Below are 18,551 nucleotides of genomic sequence, written 5' to 3'. Positions count from 1 at the left end.
TCTTATAGGCCATAGGTAGGCACAACACTACCTACAACATAAGGGTGTGCGAAAAAGTTTGTTATTTGTCCTTTTCATTATAATTTTTTCTACGAACATATCACTTAATATACCTCGTACCTACATCTTAATTAACAACGGTCAAAAGGAAACCTTGTTTGTCTAGATAGGTATATAGATATTTTAATGTATAAAACGGGTACATAGGTACCACGATTAATTTTTTGTTTTTATTTGTCGATATTTCGACCCAATTGCACGGGGGTTTGCCGGACAGCTCGTGAAGTTCCAGCGAAAAGAACAAGTAGGTACGAGGGTAGTTCGCTACTGCGCTTGACAGCTTGAACTTCATCTCTCGCAGCACCGCAGTCCCGTCGTGACCACGACCCGTGCAATTGGGTCGAAATATCGACAAATAAAAACAAAAAGTTAATCGTGGTATGTACTTATCTACCCATTTTATACATTAAAATATGTCGTTAAACCACGAAATAAGCTTAAAATCATTAGGTATATAGATAGCTTTCATAAATCAGAGAATTAGTATAGAAAATCCAGGAAAAGTTATGTCCAGGAAGAGTAAATCAAGAAGAAAAGAGCAGAACTCCTCAACCAAATTACGATTAACCAATCAGCAGAATCAGCCGAAAACAGCGACAGCGATGCAGAAAATTAGCCCTTTTTGGATGACCTACTGCGGTCTGTACCTATTTGAACCAAAATGAAATGGGCCCACTAGGCGTGCACAGTGTTTGAAGCCAGGGTAGGCATTAGTTAGGTAGGAACCTGTTTACTGGCAGGTCATAATGAAAAATATGCATTGAGCTATTACAACTGGGGTAAGCAGTGCATTTATGCCTCTATCACCTGCACGCCACTGACTTTAGCTGTGTTGGTGTTGCCGATAAAGATGACGAGGCAATAATAGTAGGTATTCATGCATGAATTTTATGAACATCATCCATCCACCTACCCCATCTTGCCCCTAGTATAGGGACACCTACTAATCTTGCCCGACGTAGTGTAGTACCTACTTAGTAGTAAGATGGGATGTTGAGACCATTTGCTATTTTTTAATTTTATTTTATTTCAAATAGTAAGTAGCTATACTTAAGTAGGTATTCCTCATAGGTAATATGACGCATTACCAAAATTATTGCAATGTTGGGTGACATCTATACCTAATGTATGCCGAGGCATCTTCTTAATTACCTATTAGGTAGTTGTACCTAACTGTAGGAAGTAATGCCTACCTGAGGTAATGATGTTACTTAGGAGCATGTAATGTACCTACCTAAACAATTATGCTAAGTAATAACTCCATATCAGTCAGTTCTATAAGCCGTTACAAATATGGCGGTTAATTAACCCTGCGACAATTACGATTACCATAAAAAAATAATAAAACTCTACCAAATTGCCGCGATGACTACCCGTAATGGTTAGAATATAAATTGAAATAGATGAGTTTTTGCTTGGTGCATGCCGCTTCGATGTTTTAATTTTTGTGTGTAGGTAGGCAGGCACATTAAACGCAAGTTGAACTAATTTCGATACTTAAACTTAATGTTACGAATCAAATGATGGTGCGAAATGGGTTGATCTGATACCAGACAAAAGATTAAAATATCAGCGGACAGTAAGCACGCTTGAAAATCATGGACTGCAGTGATTGTGTTAAGGTAATATTTACGACATTATTAAGGTTTGCGCAAAATATGCTTTCAATCTACCGCGTTAAGCCGTGCGTTGGCGATCATGTCAGTCAGGTGTTTTCCATTCCGAAGAGGGCATGGGCAGAACCGGTTATCCAAAACGTATGGGATAAGTCGGATTGTTCTTGAAATGTTGTGGATGGGAAATTCTACGATATTTACATAATATTCAAAAGGATTTAGAGAAAATACTTAATTATTAATATGGATGAAGTCAGGGAATCAGCTAGTAGCTTATATAAATATAAAATACACCTACGTCACACCAATTTAAAGATAATTCCCGTACGTGAGTGAGATGGCTGAAGTCATAATTACCCTAGGCATTATCCTCCATTTGGGCGCGGGTCAGAATGATATAGGTAATTGGTCGTCAACTCTCCAAACCACCAGATTGGATCAAAGCGCGGATGAGCCCAGAGCCGACAGTTCGGCGCCGGCCGTCGCATTATTTGATGGCCTTTTCCTTGTCAAAAATGACGAAGATCATTGTCGTAAAAAATACGAGCCGGAATGAGACGAAACCACCTTACGTGAGCACGAAAGTGTAGTATCGAAACAGGTAAAGAACATTTTCGGACAGCGATAAGCAGTTTCAGCAATGTTGTGATTTTTTTTTCACTATAACTGACCCACCCCGGATATGCTCGAGTGAGAACCCCTTTTCTCAGAGTTAGAAACTTAGAGAGGTAGAGAAAAGTTGCAGGCTGCATGGAAACATTTATTTGTTTCTTTTATGTATACCTACCTATTATATAGGTATACTTATATATTATTATGTATCTACGCAAAGTTGACCTCTGTAACTAATCTAAATACCTATTACAAAAAACCACTTGACTAATAAATTATATATTCAGATAGGCTGTTTAAACTTAGGTACCTACCTACACGAAGCTTGACCCTTCACAAGGAGGAAGTCACAGACAAAAAGTAAATATTTGTTTTTAATTTTTAAAACTGTTTTTAAGGATCTTTTGAAAGTAGGTATAGTACGCGACAGGTCCACCACCTCATACCCCGATTACCATCTAGACCTGTCGCTCTCGCTGACTTTAGGTATAAGTAGATGACTTCTAAAGTAAATTACCTACCTACGTTAGAAAAGTAGCCGGATGTATTTAAGTCGAGCAATAAATCGAATTACTGAAATTGCGGTCAGGCTTTGCTATTAACTAGAGACGGGAGTTATTAACTTAATCAATGCCTATTTAATACGTCCTATACTGTGTTTGTATACTACTATAGCTGAGTATGTAATACTAATAACGGTTCTGTGGACTACTAGTTATTATTTACGGTATATTTGTCGGTGATAACATCCTGTAACAGCTGCAGATTTATTTTGACTTTGATTTCAGTTAATAGAATACTTAATTAAAATAATTACAAATTCATATCTATACTATAATATACAAAAGAGGTAAAGTTTGTAAGTTTGTTTGTGCGAAGTAATCTGTGGAACTACTCAATAATATGTTGACTTACCTATTTTTCTTCTTAATTTGTTCTTTTCCCAGGCACATGGGGTTCCCGAGATATTATTAAGCATAGTTTAAAGAGAAACCATGGTAATCGAAAAAGCAAGTATTTTTGGTACCATTTTGACTGTGGTCCTTTGTTTTTCATTATTTCTATTCTTTTCATCTTACTTTCCTAACCATGAGTAGGTACTTATATCTATCTAAGCTATAGCAAGAGTGTTTGCACGGAATTTATAAAAAGTACACAACTCGAACATAATTTATTGATGTTAAAAAATCCGACACGAAGGGTTCCGTAGGAAAAATAATATTTTAATATTTTTAGGGTTCCGTACCTCAAAAAGTAAAACCACTGTACCTACAGGGTGCTTCCTGTTGACCTAGAATCATGAAATTTGGCAGGTAGGTAGGTCTTATAAGCAGACCTTAGGGGGAAAATCTGAAAACCGTGATATGTGGTCACATCACAAAAAAAAAGTGTTTTGAACAAATAATTCGTATTTTCAACTTTTAAAGTAAGATTACTAGGTATACCAAGTGGGGTATCATATGAAATGGCTTTACTTATACCTATCTACATTCTAAAACAATTTTTTATTTATTTTTATGCATACCTAATAGTTTTTAGGGTTCCGTACCTCAAAAGGAAAAACGGAACCCTTATAGGATCACTTTGTTGTCTGTCTACCCGTCTGTCTGTCAAGAAACCTACAGGGTACTTCCCGTTGACCTAGAATCATGAAATTTGGCAGGAAGGTGGATCTTATAGCTGACATTTGGGGAAAAAATCTGAAAACCGTGAATTTAGGGTTAGATCACACAAAAAAAGTTAAATTGTGGTCATGAACTAATAATTAGTATTTTCAACTTTCGAAGTGGGGTATGATAATATGAAAGGTCTTCACCTGTACATTCTAAAACAGATTTTTATTTATTTTTATGCATCATAGTTTTTGAATTATCGTGCAAAATGTCGAAAAAATACGACTGTAGTACGGAACCCTCATTGCGCGAGCCTGACTCGCACTTGGCCGGTTTTTTTTATATATCGTGCAAAATGTCGAAAAAATACGACTGCAGTACGGAAACCTCAGTGCGCGAGTCTGACTCGCACTTGGCCAATTTTTTTTATGTAACCCCTCCCTTTACTTGTAGGTACGAGTAGGTACTATAGTGCATTATGCTACCTGCCAAATTTCATGATTCTAGGTCATCGGGAACTGGGAAGTACCTACCCACCTACCTAGGTTTTGATTCCCTTGACGGTTTCGATAGACAGACAGACAACAAAGTGATCCTATGCCTAAGGGTTCCTTTTTTAAGGTTCCGTACTCGAAGGCTACCAACGGGACCCTATTACTAAGATTCCGCTGTCTGTCCAACCGTCGTCCATCTGTCTGTCAGCGGGCTGTTTCTCGTGAACTGTAGTAGGTAGAGACTTGAAATTTTACAGAATAGATATTATGTATTTATTTTCTATTGCCGCTAAGTATATCAAAAAAGAATAAAAATAATAAATTAAAAAGTGTTATTTGATATTTCTTGTGCGATGGTACGGGACCCTTTATGTGCGAGTCCGACTCGCACTTGAACAGTTTTATTATTTTCTCTGGAGTTACGGAACACAATAAATTAATATGAGAAAAATAAATCGTGATACCGAGGCTATCTGATGTTGGCGGCTCAGATGGGATAATTTTAAATTATCTACCAAAATTATGATGAACCGAAATGAATATTCAAGCGAAACGCTTAGCCTCGACGTGTTATTAAGATGATCGTGGAGTCGTTACAGAGAAAATTGTATTTCATAAAACTCATAACTATACTTATGACCTAATATTTTTCGACAACACGCCGTTGGAAATAATGATTCTAGTACTTAATCGAAGATCGGGCTCATTCGAATTGCTTATTTATTACTTTAAAGCTTAAGTTTGAAGCCTACTGAACTGTAGAAATATTGAGATGGATGCAACAGTTGTGATTGGGTTTACCTAATGTGAAATAGGTAGGTAGGTGCCCAAGATACATGATTATACCTAGTGAGTGTGTTGTTACCTTAAGTGTTAAGTGTTAGTTACCTATATCTTTAAAAAATTAAAGATTTGAGTTCCCGACAAAATACCTAATTAGTTTACTAAATCACACCAAGATGGTGCTGTCCGTCATTAACTTGCAAGTTTTCATTATAAGTACTTACTACTGGTTTGAGATTTCTTGTAGGTACGACAGTGCGAAACCCTTCGTGTGCGATTCCGAGTCACACTTGACCGGTCTTTTTAAGTTAGCTTTGCCAAAAATAAAATGAATCCGGTTGCATAGTAATTCAGCATTATCGACGTTGAATTATGCAACCGGATTTACTAAGTAGTAAGTACTTACCAACTAATCCAAAAGCCAACAAATAGTCGATAGATAATTGCACAATTAGGGAATTATCTGGTTAATTTCAGATGAAACACCCTTTGACCGCCCGTCTCTCCCTATCTATTCTAATTCAAACCTAACACATCTACAAATTATGCCATATTGTGTGCTTTTGACGGCTAAACTGACTCTAAATTTGAATGCGAAATTAGTTTTATCTACCCTCACAAAATCCATAGGTAACTACTATAGGTATAGTAGTTACCTAGATATGGATATATATCTAGGTATAGGAGTATAAGTGTCTATACCTAGACACTTTGTAATGGGCTGATCGATCTATCAACGCACAGCTCTAACTACTGGACGGATCGGGCTGAAATTTGGCATGCAGATAGAAGCATCCGTTAAGAAAGGATTTTTGAACTTTGTAGTCCACGCGGACAAAATCGCGAGCATAAGCTAGTACCTATATGGCTAAAATTATCCTAAACTTACAGTTCGTTGGATAAGGTCGTTTTTGAGGTAAATCGGGGTGGGTAGAATCTACTTATTTAGGTAGATGTAACACAGCTGCAACATTGGTAACATGCAAACTAGAAACCGTAATAATCTTGCGACTCCTACGCTCCGCTATTTTGGACTTGCCTTTCCACAAGTTTAAAAAACCTATTAAAAGTATGCTCCTGAAAAAAGCATATTACACAATCGAAGATTATGTAAATAAAGAGCGTTGATTTGACCTGCAGCTCGTTTCAATGCAACACGCGACTGCAATTGGCTCTTTATATACTTAAATGGCAAAATATTGTATATCAAATGTTCAAAAAGAGCGACCGCCAAGTTTCTTGTTGGTTCTTCTCGGTAGAAAAGGCATTCCGAATCAGTGGTAAGTAGGTGCATTTGACGATTCCAAAGTACCTACTTGTAAAAGTTTAATTTATGTCAAAAACCACATCTCCATGGCTGCCATCATCATGAGGTATCCAGACTTATACAATGGATTGATTGTTATTTATATCTGGCGGGAATGGACTATGAGTCATATTTAATTGTTAACTATTTGAATCAACATATTTTGTGTCATGTTTAACATCTAGCTGATTTAATTGTTACGTTAATGATTTGTGACGTCACAGGAAGTATCATTTAGTTCAATCACTTTGCAATTTGTAAAATACTGGAAGTTAAATAATACCAACCTTTAAAATATGTCAGTTTTGCTGTCCTGTCAAATTAGTATAAAAGCGTAGGTTTAATAAAATGGCGGTCAATTGTGAGAATTAAGTCGAAGGCGCAAGCTATGCTTAAAAATACAGTGAAGTGAAATTGGAAACTGACTATTATTGAAGACCATCCCTATACTTCTGCAACATTTCAGAAGTGGGATACTAAGAAGAGAAGAGAGCAGAACATTGAAGAATGTCAAAGATTTTTTTTTTTTCTCTTCTGAAAACACCACGCCTCTGCTTAGAAAATTACGCCGCGGGCCTATATCGACGCAAACTCATCTTCAAAATGCGACCAGAGGACTTTTCTGTGTATTATAACATCAGAGGACTTGAAGTTGAAATATCTACGTGCAAAATTGCGGTCTACAATACCAATACCAGACGCCCTACTTACTTTATTGAGAGTACCTACTTATCGTCATCGGAAAATTGTGGAAGAATCTACTACTTCAGCGCGGGCTTCAAGATGTAGAAAAGGGGATTAAAGTTCAACTACGTCTTTGCCACGCGTGAACAAGAAGCGCTGCTGTAATCTACTGACGATGACGGATCAATCACGAGCCACGGGGTTGCTGATGTCAACAAATCCGGCATCGGGTGATCGGGGCGCAACGAGCCACGCCGCGCCGTGCGGGACGCAAGGGCAGCGACTCCTGTGTCGCCATAGCAACAAGTCGAGCATACATACACTCGGTGAGTCGTATTAAATCTAACCAACAAATTTTCTAAGCATAATATGCAAATTACTCTCATAATATTACATTAGTGCAGATAGAATCTTTGCCTACCTACATTGATCCCGGAAGTTATTTTTTGTAAAATGAGTTAAAAATACCATAAGTATCTAAAGATTTCATCATGAGGAGAGGCTTTAGGTGCACTCACATTATATAATCACTTTATGTAATAATTTGTGTAAAATAATGTGCATGTGTGTGTAATTACAAAAAAATAGGTGTATACTTTTTGTGATCTCTCCGATGTAGGTCTGATTATCATTATCACTAGGCAGCCGATAAAATTAAATAACCTTTGTACACGTTACTAAGTACTCCAGTCACCGCAAATCCTGAGGAATAAATCGAATCACAAAATCTGACCATCGCATAGGTCCATGAGTCCCATGACTACCGCCTCATAGGGTGGCTCAGTGTGCTGATTAATACAATATTTAATGTTCTTATTCGTAACTAAAATAACTTATGCTATTCCATCTCTGGAGAGTTTATCTGCATTGAAGTATGTATGCTACTTTATAAACGTAGGTGATGTAGTAAGTAGATTCTGTTCCGGTTTCAAAACTAAAGGCTCATACATATAAATATTAATCTTGGTTTCCAAGTTGCTGGTCTGATTTGTTCGGATCGGCCGCAATCAGTTCACCACGAGACTTTAAATACGAGGACATTTGAATTATTTAATCCTTACCCAACTTTAGTGACTGTGTGACCTATTCATGCTTACCTACTGGTAAATTAAAACTACCTGACTATTCATAAGCACTTTTAAAAAGTTTACATGAATAAAAAAAAACATTCTATTCTATTCTATTCTAATGACTTTCCAATATAATGTCTGTGTGACTTATCCAAGTTAAAAACTGTGTGAGAAACCCAATAAAACTAGGAAAACTACAATACGTCTAGCCAACTAATCTTAATGTAACAAAATTTATAAAATTAATTAAACACCTTGAAGACCAGAAAATAGAGCCAGATTAATGTTGGAAATTTAATTTTTGCTAGGAACTGTGTGTACTGAATTCTTTTTAGATAAGTAGTCATAGATACACTATTTCAAAGTCAAAACATTTATTCAAATTGGGTAACATTGTACACTTTTTGATCGTTAATTGTTGAATTTGTAAAACAATAATGTAATGGTGATCATTAATTACTTAAACTTGAAACTAAAGCTACGAGGGTTCTAAACGCGCCCAGACCTGAGAATAGCCGACAAAAACTCAGCAACTATTTTTTTTAATTTATATTTTGTTTATTTGACTAACCAACAACAATGACGACTCGAATTTATTGTTCCTACGTTAAAAATCAATCTTACGAAAAATTTTAAGAAAAATTCTCGACATAAATTACAAACGTAAACTTAAAAAAAAAAGAGCAATCTATATAGTGTGTAATAATTACCTACGGATCACTACTACCGGTTTCACTAACAGCAATACCACGATGTTACAAGTTGAGCTGCACATTTTTCTTACCTACCCACTATCTCAAATATTATGTAGGTTACCAGGTTTTGTGGCATTGAATTTAACAAAAATAATGCCCTGTACAGTGTACATTCTATAACTTTAATAAAAAATAAATAAGTTAAAACAAAATTCATACACAATAAAACTAGGTATTTATATAAAAGAGACTATCGTAACTAAAAGATAGATAGCGTACAGGTTAACCATTGGCTAGTACCCTAGAATAATAAAGCTAGTACAGATAAAATTCAGTAGGTAATAGGATTATGCTTACAAGTTAATAAGTAATAGTAAGATAGGTTTACGAATTGCAGGAAGACAATAATGTTACAATGACAGCAGTGGGTCAGTTGCGGATAAACTGTATCAAATATTATTACAATCTCAATTATTGTGATAGGCCGATTTTTAGGTATTCTTGTTGCAACAATGCATGATAGCTGATGAGTGATGGTGAGCATCAACCAATTATAGGTGATTACGATCGTGAACTATTATTTTTCGAGCACGGTCGTCATGACTTCGAAGCATAAAATTACTAAACTGACAACGAAATATGTAGTTGAAAAAAAAGACTGATGTGCAAAATTAAGCGGGCAGGGCTTAGTTCAAGACACAATTTAAATGTCATCAATAGATTAAATAAAATTCATTATAATAAAAATACACAGATGACAAAATATACATCATCGACATCATCATCATCATCATCAATCGATAGACGTTGGGGTGTCCTGGGGTGCTGGAGTGGCGACCTTGCACCGGAGGGAGCCGCACTGGCAACGTTGAAATATACATATTATGAGCTAAATAATATCGATGTAGGTACCTACTTAAAACTAACAGTTATTAATTTTGAATTGAAAGGTAATATATCGCTAAATCAGCAGATGCTAATTATCATCAAACATGTAATGTCTGAGTGACTTCCCTAACGGGACGACTGTGTGACTTCCTTAACGATAAATCAGAGTGACTTCCCTATCTGAAAGACTGCGCGACTTTCTTAACGGAACGTCTGTGTGACATCCGTAACGAAACATCTGAGTGACATTCCTAACGGATAATCTGTATGACTTCCATAACGAAACATCTGAGTGACATCCCTATCTAAATGTCTGAGTGACTTCCCTAATGGAACATCTGTGTGAATTCCATAAAAACATCTGAGTGACTTCTCAATATCTGTGTGACTTCCGTAACGAAACTTCTGAGTGACTTCCCTATCGAAATGTCTGAGTGACTTTCGAAAGTGACTTCCCCTAAAAATGTCATCGTCAAGAGTGAAATTAGATAAAAAACAATAGTAGGTAGAACTTATAGTTAAACGAAGCTCAACTCTACTTTAATTTAATTATACTACAGTCATTACATTAAGTATTACAGTAAATCTAGTAAGTATGATTAAAATACAGAAATCACGATTAAATTGAAATATTGGTCCATAAGTTCAAAATCCTAATTAATTAGTAATAAACTTTTATTATGAATAACTCATTAATTAAATAATAGTGTTATATAAAATTAGAAACTCCTTTAGTTTGATTTTATTATTTAATATGCAACTGAGACATGCCAGTAACATTACTCCTGTAATTTTATAAATTTAAAAAAATCCCGATAAGTGACGAATGACATTCTTGCATTGTCAGAATTACTCCCCTACATGCTTTAGTCTGTATCAGTCCTGTTTCTTGTATCAATAATATTATGATTCTTGTTTGTAAGATGATTCTTATACTTTCTATCCTGACTGTTTTATTCTGTACCCGTGTTCTGTTCCTTATTCCTCATGGAAACTCATCATTGGACTAAAAATGCATTTGAAGTATGATGTCTGTCACATCCCTAGAGCATATCTGTGAGATCTTCCTAAAGAAGGGACTGTAGTAAATCGTAAAGAAGACTGTTTGACCGACGCAAATGGTCTTGGTGACCTGCGCATCGAGTCTGTGTGACCTACCCAACGGGGCTGTGTGACCTGCGCAAATAGTCTGTGTGATATGTGCAACGTGTGACATACATATGTGTCGCCTACCCAAATGGTGTGTGTGCCTCTGTGTGTACGTGTGTGTGTGTGTGTGAATCACTCCAACATAGTCTCTGTGTGATCTCTATTCTCTCCAACACAATGACTTGGATATGGAATCTATTTGACCTTCCCATGATAAATTGTTCGAGATGAATTAAAAGTACCTACAGTAAACTCTGCTAAAACAAGACCATAAGAATATAAAATTCAATAATCGTCCCCTGCAGATTTAAAAGGGATAGAAATGAAATCTCGTCTAAGTATGCATACTGTTTTTCTTAAGTTTATAGGTGTCATGCCCATGTAAAGTTCTTCCTAATGCAGAACTCTAGGAACGTCGAACGTCAGTTACTTACCCAGTTATTAACTTGATAATAATATAATAACGACCTTGAAAAATAACCCGTGATATGCTACAATGTCAAACCTAGCTTTTCTTGTGCAGTAGATATCTAGACCAATTTTAACTTCTTAAGTGGGCCCAGTTCAGTGCTTTCTTCATACAAACGTAGGAGGGTAATTACTACATTATTTGATATGATATGCTCAAAACTAAGTATTACATCGGTTTGTCTTGCCATTATCTAGGTTTATTGATATATTAAACATTAAAAAAAATATTGATTTGAAAGTTACGAGCCTCAAAAGATTCCTATTTTAACACTAAATTTATGACAACTTTGGGCGTAAATAAATAATTAGGGTATGAAAATTCTAAAGCAAATTAACACTAGACATAGTTTATTTATTCATAAGTTGAAATATTCTATTTTGCGAACATACATTTAGTATTTTTGTTTTCTCAAAATACTTTTCCTATACCCTTGATTTCAGTAAAAATCATCGTGCTTCTCACCTTTCTCATACAATGTCAAGTGAAAAGCATACAGGTTAGGTCGAGCGTACTGCGCCACCTTAATAAAATGGTCTCATGAGTCATGACGTCAGCTGTTATAAACTTATCTGGATAGACAAGTACCTACCTACAATTTTGGATTGCAGATACAACGAAATCGTTTACATTTCATAAATTTCAAACACCCACCTACTGGTAATCAAATGTTACCATTATGTATTACCTAAATACTATAGCAAAACATTTAAAGTAATGATTAAAAGAGGAACATTAATAACAATTTTGATTAGAAGTAGTTGATAACTTAATAAATCAACTGAATATTTTATATGGTATATGCTATTAATATGTAGGTACATATTTGTAATAAAATTAAGTATCAATCAAGTGAATACTGTTCGGTATTTCTCTTTTGTCAGGTGACTGATGGTGCGAAAGCGGGGATGTTATCTGAGTGCCGTGAGACACGGCCTTTCCAGGATGGCCGAATGTCAAAAACCACATCTCCATGGCTGCCATCATCATGAGGCATCCAGACTTATACAATGGATTGATTGTTATTTATATCTGGCGGGAATGGACTATGAGTCATATTTAATTGTTAACTATTTGAATCAACATATTTTGTGTCATGTTTAACATCTAGCTGATTTAATTGTTACGTTAATGATTTGTGACGTCACAGGAAGTATCATTTAGTTCAATCACTTTGCAATTTGTAAAATACTGGAAGTTAAATAATACCAACCTTTAAAATATGTCAGTTTTGCTGTCCTGTCAAATTAGTATAAAAAGCGTAGGTTTAATAAAAATGGCGGTCAATTGTGAGAATTAAGTCGAAGGCGCAAGCTATGCTTAAAAATACAGTGAAGTGAAATTGGAAACTGACTATTATTGAAGACCATCCCTATACTTCTGCAACATTTAATAAAAAATATTTTCATTTCAATTTTTTTTAATAATTACTTAGTTGTCTAAATAAAATACATACTTAGTTTAGTTCTGCCAGTTCACTCAGGTGGGTTACATACGGGTAGGAGTGAAAATTGACTAATTTATTGGGGGTTTTTGGATCCAATTAGAGTGTGGCCTCAAATTACAATATAATTCGAAACTCTTCTATAATAAAGAACCTAATTACGGGCAAGGATATCAGCAGGGCAAAGGGGTTGTTCAGTGTTCTGTCGCCAGCAATCTGACACTTAAAGGGGATTCTATCGATTCTGCGGGTGTTTGTTAGATATAAATAAAAACAGCTGATGTTTTATATGAAAGGTACACACAACAGTACAAAATACAATTTTATATTATACAGGTCCTTTCAGTTGAGTCTATGTTTTTTTCAAATCGACGATGTTTGAACTTTGAAACAGCTATGGATAAGTACGTATACCTATGTACTATTCTTTTAGTTTTATATTTATATTATATAATTAAGTAAACACTAAACAGTAAAACATTTCATTATGGTTTCATATATCCCTCTATTTTATATTTTATCAAATGACGCTCACAACTTCGTTCGCGTGAATGCCTATAGATTTTTTAAAAATCTCGCAGCAAATCTTCGATTTTCCGGGTTAAAAATTCCTAGCCTATGTGTTATTCAGGGTATTATAAGTAACTCTCTCCATTCCAAATTTCAGCCAAATCGGTTCAGTCATTGTAGCGTGAAGGATTAACAAACATTCAAACATCCAAAACTTTCGCATTCATAATACAAAAATTAATATTAGGATGTACCTACTGCACTCAATAATTGTTCTTAGGTAAAGAAATAAAAAAAAATATAGGTACCTGACTAGTTATTTGTAATTAGGTTCGACGTTGTAAACTCGGTGGTAGTTAGGTACGGATTAAGTAAAAGATAATGGCAGGGGACATTATTTACACATTAACCACCATGCCACTATTTCCACCCACACGCGAGCGACCGAGTGTGAAACGTCGCGTCGTGCGGGTTCATTGCGACTTATTAGAACCTACTTACCTGCCTGTTTCAGTGGCGGAGGCACATGAGGCCTATTACTACACGAGGCTACCTTTGGGCCTCAGAATCTCTAGGGCGGGATTGGCAGATTTCATACCCCATTAAGAAAACTCATAGAACATTAGAAAACTCTCTGGCATCAGGCATGCTGGTTTCCTCACGATGTTTTCCTTCACCGTTAACGCTAGTGATATTTAATTGTTTAAAATTTGGAATTTGGATAAATACATGCCCGATACGTCCACTAAGCTATCACCGCTCGGATGAGTTCGGAGTTTTGGTAATAAGGGGTAGGTACTTAGTTATCCATTCATTTATGGATGGCTACTAAGACAATAACCAAGTAATTAAAAACGAGAGCTAATTAGTATAAGAAGTAAGACTAATAGATTTCTCCTCTACTTTTAAAGCACAATGAAGTGTAGGTAGTTGTAAGTGCGAAAACCCTACATCAATATTACATGTATATCTAATGAGTGTTTTGAAAGTGAGTATGTTTTACCTAGGTAGGCACTTGTGCCCCGCGGCGAGCCTTCAGAAAGCGCGGGCGTATAGGCTTTCTTAACATGTGATTAATATTTATATCTATGCCAAATTACAATTCTAGCACTAATAGTCTCTGAGATTAACCGAGGATGGACGGACGGACGGACGGATGGACAGACGGACGGAAACAATAACTATAACTATGGCGAAACTATAAGCATTCCTACGGAACCCTAAAAAGGTTGTAGTACCAATAGAGAGTGTCAATTTGATCTGGTTACAGAGACACAAAAACTAAACCCAACAACCACATATGTCGGTCAAATTAAACACACATGCCCGTGAAAAGCGGACATCACAGGCGAAGGCGATAATTTCCATTTAAATAAATAATTTGCCGACACAACTCGGGACCGACATGTGGGCGCGTGAAGCGGTCTAATGACCATTATAACTAGCGCGGTTTCACGCTTCCACCAAAGTTGTTACTGTTACCGACGATATGGAGTACAAGCACAAAGTAAGAAGGGGCCTAGCGGGCCGCACCAAAATTTGACAGCTGTAAACGCAATCGGTTCCGATTGGTTGACAACAACGATCTACTGCTGATATTCTCCTCTTACTGCAAGGTCCACTTGTAATTATTACACCTTGCTTAGTCTTGAGGAGCTAGACTTGAAGGTATCTCTATTAAAGATAAGCTATTACAATGTTCACTTTATTTACATGTCAAAAAATATATCGGCTACTTATTGGCTAAAATGCAGTGTTGGTCAGAGGGACACAAATAACTATCTGCTTAGTCGATAAAACAAAATCCGATAATCGCAATGTGTTTATTGATTAATCCACCACTGGCTGTGTGACTGATGCTATTTTCCTCATCGCATAGAAACTACATAGGCAACGTGTGCTGTGGTGTAAAATAGTTACACGAACAAGTTTTTATTAGTTTAACACTTTCCACCTACCAACTTACGACTCGCGAATCGGACGAAGATACGTAGCAAAACATAATTTACTTTAAAAAGTTATTTCACAAGTTGATAAAAACAAATAAAAACCATCATAATTATATTAGAGATTCGAGCCATAAAATAATGTAGCAATATTTTGCGTGACGGAATCTGTTCTAAAATATCAAAGTAACGCCCGACCTTCACCGACGAGGCTCAGATAATAGGAGTACCAATTCGAAAAACCAGTTCCAAGGCTCAATAAAAAACCTACAGTCAAGTGGAAACAAGGGATCCCCTTCGGCCGGTCTTTGTTCTGTGTCCATTTATACAGTGCCTCATACAATACGCTGAATAATTACAAAATTATTTTTAAAATTTTTGTTTACAAAAGTGAAAGGAAGCCGGGAGCCACTTCTGTCATGGCATTAAAAATACTCGTTTTCATCATATTTTAATCGGTTCTTCGTATTTCAAAAGGCTAAGGTGTGAGGGACGCAATTCTATTGAATCAAATGTGCGTAGAAGAATTAGAAGGCACAGAAGGTGCCTATTTTTCATACCGTTATGTTTAAGTCACGGTACTGTTTAGATATTTTATTTAAGCTTATCAAACTTCAAAATAAATTAGCTGATTATGCTGAAGTATCCGGATGCCCCGGCAATCCAACCCCAACCAACGCAGGACGCAGCCACAGCTTAATAATTATTATTATTGACGAACTACGTTGACTAAAAGTGCGTCAACTCACTACGACCTAGCGCTACCTATCTATGTTACAATAAGAAAAACAAAATAAATGCGGTGTGCAATTTTAATTTTTGACCAAATCCTTTAATATTATAAATGCCAAAGCGTGTGTCTGCTAGCTTTTCACGTCTCATCTAACTTATATCAAAGTGACGGACATGGGCTACTTATTATCCCGTGAAATCAAAGAGATTCTTAAAGTTTGATAGGCTACTTTTTGTCTCGGAAAATCAAATAGTTCCCACCGGATTTTTAAAAACTTAAATCCACGCGGATGAAGTCACAAGCATTTTATTTTTTTATTTTATTGTTTTATTGAATCACCAACAGAATCATACAAAAAAAATATTATTCATCAGGCATCATTTAGTAACTTATAAGGAGCTTTAAAAATAAAAGTGATGATAAAAGTTCAAGGTTATATTGCAAAATCACTCTTACAGCATTGCGTGCAGCCCGACATCGCCTTGGGCCTCGCGTCTCCCTGGTTCCGAGAAAACATCGTTAAACTCACGTATTTTTGGTAGCAACATAATTCCAGTAATTTTCACAGAAATTATAATAATTAGCTCCATTTATGCGATAGTAACAAACAAATAAAATGCTCGAAACATATTCCCGCAGGGTGTTGCCGTCAGTCACTTTAGTTCTATAGTTCGTCGCTTTAAAGCCGTTTACTGCTCTAAGGACGTTATAACCAGAATAAGTCTAGCTGCATGCCATGTTTTATTTTACATGGTTTTTAGAAGAAATAATATCCTATAACACAGTCCTGTCAATATAATGGGGCTGAGACAAGAGATATTAAGTTGACATTCCATACCATACATAGCTATTGATATGAAGGAAGGACTTCATTCTTTAAATTAGATATTATTAATCGTTGTCCTTCGAAAAACTATACTTCAGCTACCCAATACTTACATGCCTAGGGGCTAGGGTTCTAATTTCATCAGTACCTAATAAAAATAACTAACAATGTAATATATTATGTACCTATTTATTCAAAGCTACGCGGTAATGCACATTGCACGACTGAATTTTTTACTTTTTCTGTATCAAGGCAAACAGTAATTTCCATACAATTTGTAGGTACAATATAAATCTGCATTTAATTAAAATTGATAGAGTAAGTGAGGACTTTCTGACGGGTGATATTCCGAAATTGATAACCGTAGCAGACACCGTAGCAAATAACGTAATAAAGTCTGTTAGATAAAGGAAGGTTCCTCGCAACAATAGCAATAATTAGGTAAGTAATAAAATAAAACATAGTAATTTGCCGTCACGAACCGAGTGGAACAGTACAATCACGCGCGAGTTAGAGAGATAGCGAGCGATTACAAGGCGCTGAATGTTCAATCGTCACGTAGTTACGGTTCGGCACAAGAACAAAGCGGCGATATTAAACAATGAATGGCCACAAAAAGTCCCATAATTCAATTTGCATCCCGCTAGATTAATGTAATCGTTGGTAAGAACTGTGAGTATAGGTACTGCAGAGAGCGGCGCCCGCGGGCGACTCTCCACGAGAACCGCTTTCGCCATTTTTCACACTTCTTGGAATCGATTAGATTGCATCATCTCGTGACTTGACATTGATCGTTATTATGTACCTATAGGTAGGTATATCATGTTATAGAGCTATGACAAAATGAATGCTCTTTTTTCCCCTTTCTCTCCAGTCGGTGCCTCATGAGTCATGACTGACGCTTGTGATCACCTCCCTAGCAAGGCCACATTTTGCGGTTTGACCCAATATTTCCTTCCACTGGATCCTGTTTTAGCCATTAGTAGAGCATCGTAAAAGTTGATCGCACCAATTCTTCAGTTGGTCTGACCACCAGATAGGAGATCTTATACTCGTCTCTTGTCTTCCAAGATCCCAACCATGATCAGCTTCTCAATAATTTCATTTCTGCGGCGGGCGATATGTCCAAAATAACTAAGGATGTGGTGGAAAGGTGTTTTAAGTCTGAAGTTGCGAAACATTCGATGCATTTGTGCGTTTAGCAGTCCACAGAATACGCAACATACGCCTCCATCAGTACCACATTTCGAATGCTTTAATTCGCTGTTCTCTAGCACGAGTAGTCCAAGTTGTGACACCATAATACCTATAGGAAGATAGGAAACATTATTATGGATTAGTCGCTGATCGTTCCTCCCAGTGCTTGCACCAGACGTGACTTGGTTCTATTCGTGATGCTTCCTTTTTATAACCCTGGTTATGACGTAGATACCTAATTAGTCTACTAAAAACCAGCCTAGAATTTAATTTCAATCTCAGGAACATTAACGAAATTGAGTGTACATTGTGGTCTCAAAGACATAACCTGATGTGATGGTTTGATCACACTAGCATGGCATAGCGTTAGCATTTGCGGGCTACGGCATGCCGGCATCAGGCTTTTGCAAGAAACGCGGGTTTCATAATAAACCGGGGACATTTACAATATTCACT

General features: G+C 36.4%; 1 protein-coding gene across 7 annotated transcripts in view; it reads right to left on the bottom strand.

The window, feature by feature from the left end:
* The window catches only part of Sp1 (transcription factor Sp8), a 117,917-nt gene that overhangs the window by 4,008 nt on the left and 95,358 nt on the right, over positions 1-18,551 (bottom strand). Inside the window, exon 1 of one of the 7 annotated variants that reach the window (XM_069509347.1) lies at positions 13,702-13,762. The exons of 5 other annotated variants lie outside the window; for them this stretch is intronic. The gene's annotated coding sequence lies outside the window, so the exon portion shown is untranslated. Of the gene's footprint in view, positions 1-2,602; positions 2,696-13,701; positions 13,763-18,551 lie in introns of those variants that run through there. One more of the 7 variants, XM_069509348.1, reaches the window with a different exon arrangement.

This window comes from Maniola hyperantus, chromosome 3 (genome assembly GCF_902806685.2).
Source record: "Maniola hyperantus chromosome 3, iAphHyp1.2, whole genome shotgun sequence".
NCBI lineage: Eukaryota > Metazoa > Arthropoda > Insecta > Lepidoptera > Nymphalidae > Maniola > Maniola hyperantus.
Note: the sequence above shows the minus strand (reverse complement) of the source record. Positions and strands in the feature narration are given on the sequence as shown.